Consider the following 12,282-nt stretch of genomic DNA (forward strand, 5'->3'; position numbering starts at 1 on the left):
AATCAAGTTAATCAAAAGCATTCTAAGCAAGTTCAGAAATTAAAGGTAATTTGTTTCCTTTAACATGCAAGTTAATTGCTTCACACTTTCTGCTACTCTCTGTATCACCATTTCAGGCAAGTGAAGAACATGGAGGCTGAATCTTCTCTGCTCTAATTCTGTTTTTACAATTTATGAGACAAAATAAAATTGTCTCCTACATAATCTGCTATGCAGATCAAACAGAGGCTAAGTTATAAGTTCTGGTTTTAAGGCTTTATTAATCATGTTTAAAGAAGGCCATATATTCAACCCTCTTTCTCTAGGCCATCAAAAACCTTCAATTTCATTATCTCTAATTCTTGAATTAGAGTATTTATTTAAGAATAAATTGTAATATGATGAACAAACAGTACTTTATTTAGAGATAATTTCATTGGATTAAAATTGACTTTTAATTATTATATTATCCCTATTTTTTTATTAGAAGTTACCAACCTATCCTTACCCCTTTTTCCCAAATTGAAACCCTAAAACCTAATTTCATCAAAACTCACACATACTCCCTCCAAACATCCGTCACCTTCCTTTCTTTTCACACCACACACCATGCCCAGAAGGAAGGGAGAAGAGAGGGGATGATTCCTGCTAGGACCACCCCCGCCGTCACCACGGAGCCTCCTCCTCCCTTCCTTCTTAATCAACGGCTCTCTCACACTCTCTCTCTTTCTATGGAAATTTCTGAGGCTACTGCTGGGTTTGGTAGGGGAAACATTGCCGGTTAGGGTTAGGTTAGAAGGTTTTGTGTAAGAAATTGAGAATTTTGGGTAATTTAGTAATTTTAATAAAATTAAAGGGTAATAGAGTAAATGAAAACTAATTTTGAATCCAATAATAATATCTAAAATTATCATTTAATCATTAATTTACAAATTGTTTTCAACTCAATACTCTAATTTAATATTTGGAGATAATCAACCTAATTTTCTGTAAAATCATAAAATAAAGATCAAAATCTAATTATTCAAATTAAACCATATATCTAAAGCCCTCATTATTTTTCAATTATTCAAGTTTTCAAATCAATAATAAGAAAATATCCAATCAATATAAAAATTTCTGAAATTGATATCCTAAATAAATAAAATAAATCATAATTAATTTATTATTTAATTTCTAAAAATCTGGGGTCTTACACGTCTTTTTCATGTGAAGGGAGCCACCAGAAGAGTGGTTCAATGACATATTGGACATCTCAGAGAGACCATCATAGAACATGGTCGATTCTGAGATCCTATCAGGAGAACATCTCCTGATCAACTGCTTGTATCTTTCCCATGCTTCACAGAGGAATTCTCCCTCTTTCTGTCTGAAGGTCTGGACTTCTATCCTGAGCTTACTCAGCTTCTGAGGTGGAAAGAACTTGGTCAAGAATCCATTGACCACCTTCTCCCATGTATCTAGGCTCTCCTTAGGCTGAGAATCCAGCCATAGCCTTGCTTTGTCCCTAACAGCAAAGGAAAAAAGCATGAGCTTGTAGACCTCTGGGTTTACTCCATTCGTCTTGACAGTGTCACAGATCTGCAGAAAATTAGAGATGAATTTGTTGGGGTCTTCCTGCAGGAGCCTATGAAACTTGCAATTCTGTTGTACTAGAGTGACCAGTTGAGGCTTAAGCTCAAAGTTTTTTGTACCGATGGCAGGTATGGAGCTGCTGCACCCATAGAAGTCAAATGTGGGTGCAGTGTAAGATCCAAGGACCTTTCTTGCGTCTCCTCCATTGTTTGGATTAGCTGCCATAGTTGTATCTTCAGCTTCTTGTTCAAGAGCTTCTGTGAGATTTCCTCTGGTTCTCCTAGCTTGAGCTTGCTTCAAACGCCTTCTTAAGAATCTCAAGTTCAGGATCAGGATCAAGAAGAACTTCTCTATCTCTAGTCCTGCTCATAAACAAAAAGAAAGAAACCAAGAAGAATAAAAGAAAGAAGTCTCTATGTCAGAGTATAGAGAACTTTCTGTTAGAAACTCGGATAAAGGGAAAAGAAAATAAAAGTGCCTTTTATTAAAAAGAAGTTTCGAAAATAAAGAGAGATAAATAATTTGAAATTTTCGAAAAAAAAGTTGAGAGAGAAAGAAGTTAGAAATTTCAAAAAAGAGGAAAGAGAAAGAAGAATTAAAGAGACACCAAACTTTTAAAATTAAAATAAGATAAAACAAACAGCTAACTAACAAGATTTAAAAAATAAAAATTTGAATAATTGAATTTAAATTTTTTTTTTTAAAATTAAAAAGAAAAAGTCAAACAAAGATTTTGAAATTCAAATTTTAAATAAAGAAAAACTAACATAATACTAAACTTTTAAATTTTGAATTTTAAAATAAGATAAGATAACAAAATTTTGAAATCAAAGAAAAAAGATGCGATAAAAGATTTAAAGATAAGAAAGATAAAACAAGAAACTTAAACAAAGAGATAACTAATGAGACACTAAAGTTAAAATTTAAAAAAAGATCGAAACAAAGATTTAAAAAGTTTTCAAAATATATTTAAAATTTTTTTTTAAAAATTTAAAACGAAAAGACAAACACTTGGCGGACACCAAACTTAAAATTTTGAAATCAAAGACACTAATTTCGAAAATTGAAAAGGAAAAATATTAAAGACACCAAACTTAAAAATTTTGAAACCAATCAAAAGAAAACACCAAGAAAATTTCGAACAAAAAGAAAAGAAACCAAGAACAATTTTCAAAAATCAAGAGGAAAGAAAAATAATTAACCAAGACTACTAAGAACACGAAACTTAAAAAATTGACACAAAATTTGAAAAAGAGAAAAGAAAAAGGACTAAAAACGAATTTTTGAAAAAATTTTTAAGAAAAGAAAACAAAGAAGGTTCGAAAACTTAACAAGAAAAATGATTAAAAAGAAAAACTAATAAAAAGTACCTAATCTAAGCAGCAAGACAACCAGTAGTAGTATTTCAATCTCGAACAATCCCTGACAACGGCACCAAAAACTTGGCGCGCAAAATTGAACTCGCACAACTTCACCAGTAAGTGCATCGGGTCGTCCAAATAATACCTCAGATGAGTGAGGGTCGATCCCACGAGGATTGTTGGATTGAGCAAGCAATGGTTATCCTGCAGATCTCAGTCAGGCAAATAGAAAGATAATGGTTGTTGTTGTAGGCGCATAAACAAAATAAATAAGAAAACAATAAAGAATTGATAAAGAAAAAATAATAAGAAATCATTTAAGGCTTTGGAGATGCTTTATCTTTCTAGATTAATACTTCTTACAGACTACTTTAACAATGAATGATTTATTCTATGGCAAAGCTGTAAATGATTAACTCTTATCCTCTCATAAAGTCAATCTCCTCTAATTCATATCAAACGCCATTGTCAGGGGTCATTCAATATAAACGAGGGTGAAGCTCACTCAATTCATTCTCCTTTAGTAATCTTACTCAAAACGCCACAGATAAGGTCATATCTTCTGGATCAAAGAATGAAGCTCAATGTTCTAGCCTTAGCGCCACAGAAACCTCATCAACCATAACTAACCAGATTATATGTCACTTATCCTCGATTAGCCCAGATGAATTATTGGTTCAGGTGATGTATTCTCAAGCTTTAGCTCAATACTATTCGGGTCAGAACTCGTAAAGAACTCATGTAGAGAAAGGGACATACCCAGTCTCTTTTGGATGAAGAACGACAATACATCATAGAATAGAATCAAAGATATATTAAAATAGAAACAGTAATATTATTAATCCATAGGAATCAGCAGAGCTCCTAACCTTAACCTAGGAGGTTTAGTTGCCCATAATTTACAGAGAAGACTTAGATATGAAAAGTATGATACAAGTTGATCCCTTAAACCTAAGTGCTCTCCTCTTTATATAGGAGATGTTAACACTAAAAGATGTTAATTTAAAATTAAAAAGTACAAAGATAAACTACACTAAGCTAAAAAGTGCGAAAAATCCACTTTGGGCCCACTTTGGTCTTGTGCTCGTCCAAGCCTGGCGTTCAACTTGGAGAATGGGTGTTGAACACTAGGTAGGGTGTAAAAGCATGCTTCCTTGGTCCCTTGGTGGTGTTGAATGCCAGTCTTGGGCGTCCAACGCTGGGCTTTGGTCCTTCTTGGGCGTTGAATGCCAGATGTGGGCGTTCAACGCCAGTTATGGACAATGATTTGGAAGAGAAGTATAGACTATCATATATTGCTGAAAATCTCTAGTAGTAGTATTGAGCCTCCGATAGTCAATGCACATATGCCAACCAGTGACGATTGTTGTAGGAATTAGCTCATTCTTCTCATTTGTAACCACTGCCACTCTTCCCTTCTTGGGAACCACTTCCATCGGACTAACCCATGAACTGTCAGAAATAGGATAGATGATTCCGGCTACCCACAACTTCATAACCTCTTTTTTAACCACTTCTTTCATAGTTAGATTAAGCCGCCTTTGTGGTTGCACAATAGGTTTAGAATATTCCTCAAACAAAATCTTGTGCATATACATAGTTAGACTTATCCCCTTTAAGTCGCCAATGGTCCAACCAAGTGCTGTTTTGTGCTTCTTTAGAACAAGTAATAGTGCATCCTCTTCACCCTTGCTTAGAGAGGAATTTATAATCACTGGATATGAGTCTTTTTCCCCTAGAAAAGAGTACTTGAGAAAGGGAGGTAAGGGCTTTAATTCAAGCTTGGGTGGCCCCTTCTCCTCCTTAAGCACGTTTGGTGCCCCTTTAAAAGGTGTGGGGTCATCAATCTCCTCCAAGTCTTATTCTAAAGAGGGCTCCATAAACTTTCAAGTCTCTGCGCTTTTAAGACATCTTGAACCAATGGTTCAATATAATCGATCTTCATACATCCCTTAGGGTCACTGAAATGTTGCAAGAACTCAAGCACATTAAGCACAATTTCCTCCTTATTGACCCTCAATGTCAATTCACCTTTTTGAAGATCAATCAAGGCCCTTCCAAAAGTGAGAAACAGCATTTCTAAGATAATAGAAGCATTGATATCCTCTTCCATATCTAATATAACAAAATCAGCAGAAAAAATGAAAGTTCCTACCTTCACTAGGAAATTCCCAACGACTATAAGAGGGAATCTAATAGAGCGATCAGCAAGTTAAAGAGAGATTTTAGTAGATTTTACCTCACTAATATGGAGCTTTCTCATTAATAAAAGTGGCAAGAGGTTGATGCTTGCTCCAAGGTTACACAATGCCCTCTGAATAGTGACATCTCCAATGGTGCAAGGAATTAAAAAGCTCCCTAGATCTTTTATCTGTTTCAGGATGTTCTTCTGGATAATTGTACTACACTTCTTAATGAGCACTACGATTTCACGTTCCTTCCAATCTCTCTTTTTGGTCAGGAGGTCCTTCATGATTTTGGCATAGAGAGGCATTTGCTCTAAAACTTCAGCAAAGGGAATATTAATTTTTAATTTCTTGAAAACCTCCAAGAACTTTGAAAACTGATGATCCTTTGTCATCTTTTGGAACCTCTGGGATATGGAATCTTGGGGTTGTATTCGGGCACCAGAATCCTTACCTCATGTGGTTTGGTCTTAACTTGAATGAAGTGGGGGTGCTTGGAAGTGTGTTCCCTAGAGGGGTTGGCGTCCTTTAGGGTCTCTTTAGTGCCCTCCTTCTGACTCTCAGCTTCTGTGCTTACTACCTTGCCACTCCTCAGACTAATAGCCTTGCATTCCTTATTTGGATTCAGAATTATATTACTAGGGAGGATGAGATTAAGCCTTTCAGTAGTTTGCTTGTTCAACTAGCCTATTTGAACCTTCAAATTTCTAAGTAAAGCTCTAGTTTCCTATATGAAGCTATTTGTATTCTTGGAGAGTTCTACTAATTGTGCTCTCAATGATGAAGGTTCTTGAGGGACCGGGTGCGAATTGTGTGCTTGGTAAGGTTGATATGGATGGTTAAAGTTATTCTGAGAAAAGTTGTTGTTGTTAAAGTTGGACAACCTTTGATTCTGATTTTCCCAGCCAAAATTTGAGTAATTTCCCATCCCAAATTGTATGTCTTGGAAAAAGGATCATTGCTAGCCGATCTTGAAGAATTACCTATGTAATTAACTTACTCAGGAAGGGTTTGCTCATAACCAAAGCCTCCAAATTGAGACACTCTACCACTCATATCAAAAGAAGGATCTAGGGTAGCAATGGAAGACACTTGCATACTTCCCACGTGTTGAGTGATGGCTGCAACCTGTTGGGACATAGCATTATTTTGAGCCAAAATAGCATCCAAGGCATCCAGCTTTATAACTCCTTTCTTCATAGTTTCTCTAAGGAGTATAAGTACAGATTGTTAGCCACCGTCTCTATCAAATCCACAGCCTCATCAGTGGCTTCATATGCAGAAAACCTCCTGCAAAGTTATCCAGAGAGAGTCTAGAAACCAGAGTGATACCATCATAGAAAATCTATAATTGTACCCAATTCGCAAACATATCCGGAGGGCACTTCCGTATCATAGCCTTGTATCTCTCCCAAACTTCATAGAGAGACTCTGCTTCATGCTGTCTAAATGTCTAAATGGCAGTTCTCAGCTTAGTCAACCTCTAGGGTAGAAAGAATTTGGTTAAAAACTTACTAACCAAATTCGCACAGGTTGCTATACTCTCTATAGGTTGTATCTCAAGCCACTAACAGGCTCGGTCCCTAATAACAAAAGAGAATAACATTAACCTATAAACCTTTGTAGGGACCCCATTGGTCTTGACTATATCACATATCCTCAGAAAATTGGATATGAAGAGATTAGGATCCTCCTGCAGGCTTCCACTTAACTGACAATTTTGCTGAACTAGAGATATGAGTTGAGGATTCAACTCAAACTTGTTCGCATGCATAGTTGGTGATACAATACTTCCTATACAACTCTCGAGATTGGGGTTAGTATAAGACCCCAGAATTCTTCTGATAGACGAGGCGTTGTTGGGGTTATTAACCACAAAAATTTTAGTATTCTCAGCCATACTGAATTCAACTTCCTCTTCAGACTCGTCCCCAAATATCTCATGGACTCTCTGAGCTCTATCTTGTTTCCTTTGCTTCTAAAGAGTCCTTTCAATCTCAGGGTCGTACAGAAGAGGCTCTTTTTCCCTATTCCTCTGCATAAACAACTCGAACAAGGAAAAGTGGGATACTCAACGTCACAGTGAAGAAATCCTAGTGAAGTACTCGAAAAATGAAAGGAAAAAAACTCAAATAAATTCAGAAAAGGCAGCAAAACTTTTAAAAGAAAATAAACTAGAATAAACAAAAATTAAAAAAGAATAAAAATAAACTGGACTAAACTAAAGCAAAATAAAATAAAATATAATAGCAACTAAACAAAAATTGGAATAAAGAAAAAGGTCCAATCTAGCTAACTAATCAACTGGTAGTTGTCAGTCATAATTAATCCCCGGCAACGGCGCCAAAAACTTGGTGGCAAAATTTACAAAACCACAACTTACCGGCAAGTGCACCGGGTTGTACCAAGTAATAAACTCAGGTGAGTGAGTATTAATACCACGAGGATTAATGAACTAATCAAGCAATGGTTGATTAGTTAAGCTAGTTAGACAAATTGAAATAAGGAGGTTGATGTTCGAATAGCATAAGAAGCAACAAATTAAGAAAACTAACAATGAATAGTTGAGGAAACGGTATGAGAATAGAGTTAAGGCTTTGGAGATGTTTAAATGTCCAGATTAATATCAATTATTAACTACCTTGATCATGTAATGATTATGTTTATAGCAAACTTCAGATGATTAAATTCCTATTCCTAGGCAATCTAATCTCCTCTAATCCAATTGACTATCAATTCCTTGATCACAAGATTGTATTAGAGGGTTAAGTTCAAATTCTGGTTTACATGCCACACAACCCTAAGAATCCCAAAGCATAATGCAGTTATATGTCACGTACCACACTAAGTCCAGATAATTAGAAGTTATGAGGAATTGATTTCAAGCTATAATTCTAATGATATAACTTTTCCCAGACTCAAATAGAATTCAAGTAGAATTAGAGTTATTTCCCAATAATCACTAATTCCTAAGATGTACAACAAAACCAATCCTTATACAATAATCAAGGCATTAATCAAGAGTAGAAAAACAAATATTTATTAATCCATTCAAGAAAACAGATCTCCTAACCTTAACAATGGAAGTTTAATTACTCATGTCATAGAATACCTTAGCAGAGAAAATGTATGAAAAGTGCAGAATAAAAATTAGGAGAAGAAAAGTCCCCGCTTAGAAGGATCTCAATCCTATTTATAGTCCTAATAAAAATAGATTTTGAAACTAAAATAAAATCCTAAGAGTTCTTTTCTAATAGTCTTGTGATTTACAAAATCAAATCTCTAAAAGCCTTGTTGATTTGTTATAATGTGCGGTCCCCTCTTGAATCTCGCATTTGGCACCATCCAGGCAGTGGATCTTGTACGCGAAAAATAGGTTTGGGCGCTAAATGCTGGTGGCTGGGTGGTTGGCGCCAGGTCTCCTGAAAAGAGGCACACTTTATGAAGTTTTGGGTACTAAAGGCTAGGTCGTAGCGTTTGGCGCTAGGCACCCATAGAAGAGTTGATCCAATTAAGCTCTTGTGATCATTCGTACGCATAACACATGCGTACGCAAGATCTCCCTTTTTTCTCCAGTGATGCGTACACATGGATGATGCGTACGCATGATCCTTGTTTGCTTCTACTTCTGCTTCTCCACGCTTAGCGTCGCCTTCCGTTTTCAAGCACCAGGGCGGGATGCCCTATTTCTTCCCCTTTTCTATTTCTTTTCTTTTCCCTTTCCTTTCACTTCTTCCCCCATTCTTCATTTTCCCTCTTCTCTTCCACCTTCTTCTTTTACCTTTTTCTGGTGAACCACCACCGGTGACCACTTTTCTCCGACAGTCTTCTTTCTCTCTTCTTACTCTTCTTCTCTTCTCTCTCATCCTCTTACTTCCACTTACCACCACTTCTTCTTGTTTTCAAGGTTTCACTTCTCCCTCCCTTATCTTCTCTATTTTCTTTTCTTAAGTTGCATTTCATTACTTGGTTTCTCTTTTGTTGCACTTTATTCTCTTATTTATTTCTTATTCTTAGTTCTTTTCTTTTCATTTTTCTTGTATGTTTACATTGGTGTTAGACCACTGATAAACCCATATTTTATGATATATCTTGTGCTTAATCTGAGTGATTTATTCAATCCTTCACCCACTTATTCATATTAATTGCATGGTTTTACTTTCCCTTCCTTATTATGTGATGTATGTGAAAAACATGTTTCCTATGCTTAAAAATAATTATTTTGATTACCCTTTATTTCCATTCGATGCCGTGATTCATGTGTTGAGTAGTTTCAGATCTTCTAAGGCAGGAATGACTTAAAAGATGGAAAGGAAACATACAAAAATGGAAGGAAAGCACAAAACAGAGTTTTTGAAGAAACTGGCATCCACGCGATCGCATGGGCGACGCGGCCGTATGCCAGCGCGAATCAACAGCGACGCGACCGCATGACTGACGCGATCGCGCGCCATAACCAGAACACATATGACGCGGCCGCATGACTGAAGCGACCGCGTGACAAGGAAAACTCCGAATGACGCGACCGCGTGACCCACGCGGACGCGTGACAGAGGCCACGCACCAGAAATTACAGAAAATGCTCCCAGCGATTTTTGAAGCCCTTTTTGGCCCAAATCCAAGTCCAGAAGGCATAGACCAGAGGTTATGAAGTGGGGGGAACGCATCCATTCAAAGGAGAGTCTCCAATTAGTTAGTTTTCCATGATTTAGATTTATTTTTGAGAGGGAGATTCTCTCCTCTCTCTTTAGGATTAGGATTTAGATTTAGGATTTTATTCGCTTTCCGGATTATCTCTTTACCAGGTTCAATATTCCTTTTTATTTTGTTCTCAATTTAATTATGAATTCTTCTACGTTACAGATTACTCTTTGAATTAATGTTATTTGAGGTATTTCAGTTTAATATTGCTTTCTTTTATTTATGTTACTTTTATCCCCAATCTGAAGACATTTTTATTCCAGTAGATTTACTTTTTCCCTTTTGGTCTTAGTTAAGAAATCGGTAACTCATAAGTTATCAAACTCAACATGATTGATAATCGTTATCTTTACTAATTGAATTGAACTTCAATAATCCCAATCTTTCCTTAGGGATTAACTAGGATTTGAGGATCTAACTAATTAGTCACTTGACTTTCCTTTGCTCTAGCAAAGGTTAACTAAGTGGAATTAAGATTCAATTTTCATCATCATTGATAAGGATAACTAGGATAGGACTTCTAATTTCTCATACCTTGCCAAAAGTGTGTTTTACAGTTATTTATTTAATTTACAGTCTTTTACTTACTTTAATTGCAATTTAAATCACTTGTTCCTCATCTTCAAAACCCCAATTTACAATCTTCATAACCAATAATAAGAACATACTTCCCTGCAGTTCCTTGAGAAGACGACCCGAGGTTTAAATACTCAGTTATCAATTTTAAAGGGGTTTATTACTTATGACAACCAAAACGTTTGTATGAAAGGACTTTTGTTGGTTTAGAAACTATACTTGCAACGAGGATTTATCTGCAAATTTCTAGACCACACAAAAGTTCTCTCATCAACCACCACTTTCCATTTCTTTTATAAGTCCATTGTATTGTTTTGGTGCTACTTGCTTTATTTGCTTTTCATTTTGTTGGTGATTATATGCTTGGTTTGTCAACTAGCTTGTTGATTGTTAAAATGCACACCAAGTGTTTGTAAAAAAGTTTCAATGACACTTTGCCTTAATTTTGGCTTTATTCTTGCATCTCTTTGCTATTTTTTCACAACACTTGTCTTCTTAGTGCATTTCTTTACTCTCTTTCCCTCATTTCTTGTGATTTACTCCTTTCTTCTTATGCTCACTATTCTTGCATATATGCTTCCTTGTTGCCTTATATGCTTGATTACGCTCTTGCTTTATTTTATGCTATATGCCTTCTTTGTTCTTGCATTGATTGACACTTTTAATATAGGGCCTGAAACTGATACAGTCAAGGAGTAGTTAAAGCCCCAACTCTCTTAATCTTGGTTATTGTAATATAACCCTCTAATGTATCTATAAATAACACTCTTGGATACTAAAAGAAATAAGAATAATCAATTACATTTTCTCTCTATTCTTGGATTCTCTACTCTCTCTTTCTATTTTCAAACACTACCACATAATCACACATGGTATCACGAGCCTTCCACATTTTTCTTTTTCTTTGAATCCCGAGTCTTCTTCGGCTTCTCAATTGGAACATCGGGATGCATAGCGCCCAATTCCGAAACCGTAAAATCAACAACAACACCATGTTTCTTATTCTTCAGATTTTGGGTCGCATCTTTACTCTCAGGTGAAGGCACAATTTTAGATCCCTCAACATCATTGATGTTCTCAAGGTTCTGACCCATGGCTTTGATTGTTCTGAATGCTTCAACCAACAACAACAAATCTCTTCTCCGACCTATTCTTGACAAATTGGATGACACTAATTTTGTTACCTGGGAACAATTGGCTCTTTTTACCATCAAGGGTCAAAATCTCGAAGATCATATTATTGAGGGCAAAGAACCCCAAAATATGAATCTGATACAGCTCAAACAACTGGTATAATTTCTTCAAAGCATTCAGAATGGCTTCTACATGATTACAATTTAAGTTCGTGGCTCCTTGCATCCATTGATAGCTCCTATAAGAATAACACGGTGGGCTGTAAATCTGCTCTTCAGATCTGGAACAGGCTTCATCAATTGTTTGCAGAATCTACAAAATCAAAAATCAAGCAAATAAAGGCACAGCTAAAGAATACCGAAAAGAATGTTCAGAGTATATTACAGTACCTTAAGAACATTAAGAAACTAGTAGATTCTCTCATCTCTCATGGTTATGATGTCACCATAGAAACATACATTGAAGTAATTTGTGATGGTCTCCTAGAGGATTATTCGAGCTGTGATGTTAAATTTTGTGTTGATCTAGAATTCCTCAATAAATTGGATCACTTCGTTGCAAGTATAGTCTAGACCAACAACCAATCTTCCATCAAAGTTTAATTTTGGTTGTCACAAGTCCAACCCAATAAAGATAACTGAGAGTATTAGTCCCAGGTCGTTCTCCCTAGGAATTACAATCGAGTGCTCAATTATTGGTTATGAGGTTCAAGGGGTTAGGTTGATAAAACAAGAAATTAAAAAGGCAAAAAAAAAAATAAATGACAAGAA

The 12,282-nt window shown here is 35.9% G+C and overlaps 1 non-coding gene across 1 annotated transcript; it reads left to right on the plus strand.

The window, feature by feature from the left end:
• The first annotated feature begins 1,270 nt into the window (after window positions 1–1,270).
• Window positions 1,271–1,377, plus strand: LOC148565574 (small nucleolar RNA R71). Its single transcript, XR_015885568.1, has one exon. It is a non-coding gene; the product is annotated as a small nucleolar RNA R71 (small nucleolar RNA).
• Window positions 1,378–12,282: the final 10,905 nt, after the last annotated feature.

The sequence above is a fragment of the Arachis ipaensis genome, chromosome B5 (assembly GCF_059453495.1).
Source record: "Arachis ipaensis isolate K30076 ecotype BB chromosome B5, ASM5945349v1, whole genome shotgun sequence".
Taxonomy (NCBI): domain Eukaryota; kingdom Viridiplantae; phylum Streptophyta; class Magnoliopsida; order Fabales; family Fabaceae; genus Arachis; species Arachis ipaensis.